We start from the raw sequence: 2,095 nt of genomic DNA on the forward strand, positions 1-2,095 counted from the left end.
ATTTATATATCTTTTTGGAGAACGGGATTTCATAACGAAAGGTATATAAAATATATTTTTACTTGTTAGCACCTCAAAACAATTTAAAAATGTTTCCGATCGTCCATTTAAGCAGCGCGCACGCGCACGCATGTATCGTGAGCGCACGTAATTCGCGGCGCTATATTTGGGTGTTGGAAAATATTAGGCCTATCAATTTTGAAAAATGCGCCACGCGTAATTCCTTACATTGCGAGAGCCCTGGGTGCGAGGTTAGTATACAAATACATAGACAGCTGGCAGCCGTCTGTTTCGAGGAGTTTTTTAACTTTTTTTTATTTTTTTATTTCTCCTCGTACACAGACGGCTCGCTAGCGTGCAGCCACCATTAGGGGACTTGCAATGCAAAATCCCCCCGTCGGGGCTCTTCAATTTTTGTCTTTAATGAATAAAAATTTTGAAAATTAACGCGACCAAAATGCAAATTAATATTCCCTCTTGGCATTAATTGCCAAAAAACTGAGAAAAATCAAGTTAAAAGGAAAAAAAACAGTGACTTACCTCGGCTGTCGCGCAAATTCACTTCCCCGTTTTATCCGATCTTAAGTACATAAACATATGGCCATTGAGTCCCCTGTACAGATCGCGCTAGAACTTCGGTCTCTGTATTTGGTGAGTGAAGCCAACGGAGTTCAGCTGAACAACCAACATAACAGAGACCGAAGCTTTTGGTCTAACAAATACAATACTATAAATACTAACCTCGCAATACGTGTGAGTGCTACTGCTGTCCAGGATTTTCCAAAGTGGGGGCATTCAATACAAAATAAGACCCAGTATACTAGACCCCCCCCCCCCCCCCTCGTAGAGTAGATGACTTTTTCTCCCCAGACGCCTCCAGGCTAGCTGGGAGGTCGGGACCCATGTACGACGCCGCTCGCCGGCCAGCGCCCCTCACGACCACGGGCTGCCGCGGCGCAGAGGCGCGCCCCAGCCCAGGCCCACTGCACGTTCTCATTTTTACACAACTGCACTCGACTCGGCATCCTCGGAGAAGTCTGACTCTTAACTTGCAAACGATAAACGCCTCACGGCCTCAGAATAAATGAAAGGAAGCTAAAAAAAATCTACTTACATCTTAAAACAGGGCTAACAACAATAGAAGCTGCGGATGCTTTGCTCTAATTTTAACAACTCCGCTGCGTATCATCACCAGACACCCGGCGTTGTGCATGTGTTGTCTTGAATTTCTTTTTACACGCCACCATACAGTAGAGGTGAGCTCGAGGAGAAAAAAAAGGGACAAAAATGAAGAAAAAAAAAAGAGGAACAAAGGGCTGCTCCGAAACGGCCCTGCCCACCCCCCCCCCCCAAAAAAAAGGAGAGGGAGATTCAAATAGGAATGATACCGGGAAGTGATTCTCCCTGTAATACCAATAAAAATAATATTTCTGCTCACAATTCAAGCTTCATTATTATTTGAGGTCTTTTTCTAGCAAAAAATACATCATCCTGTTCATTATTCATATTTTTAAAGTGCTTAAAGGGCAAGTCTGTATCAACAAAGAGGAGTTTTGAATGAAAACATACATATCAAATAAAGGCAGGGTTGAAACCTTCAATAAAATCCATCAACATAGGTAGTGCAGTTGCCCCCCCCCCAAAAAAAAAAAAAAAATCACACCAAGCGTGCAAGTAATTTTAATTTAGAGAATGGAACAGCGCCCAATGACAAATTTGGTCGCTTCACTCTCTCGCTCTCGAGTTCCATCAAAAATTTTGCTTGCTCCCATCCCTCGCCCCCTGAAAATTTTTTTGCACATGGCCATGTCAAAATCAGATGTAAAATAAAAAGATTAAAAGACAATCTAAATATTCGCTTAATTTCAGGAAACGTATGCCTGTTTTAGCATTTAACTGTTTTTTGATAAATGCGCTCAATTTTAAAAGGTCGTAATTTACATTCGAATTTAACGAAATATTAAGAGTTATGCTTGTTTGATTTTTCAGTTTTTATTCATGTTTTGTTGGGGAGGACTTGCCCATTAAAGTGGGCTTAAAATAACAAATATGACTCTTATGCCAAGTAAATAAAAGACCGTAAATAGACTACATG

This window comes from Lytechinus pictus, chromosome 9 (assembly GCF_037042905.1).
Source record: "Lytechinus pictus isolate F3 Inbred chromosome 9, Lp3.0, whole genome shotgun sequence".
NCBI lineage: Eukaryota > Metazoa > Echinodermata > Echinoidea > Temnopleuroida > Toxopneustidae > Lytechinus > Lytechinus pictus.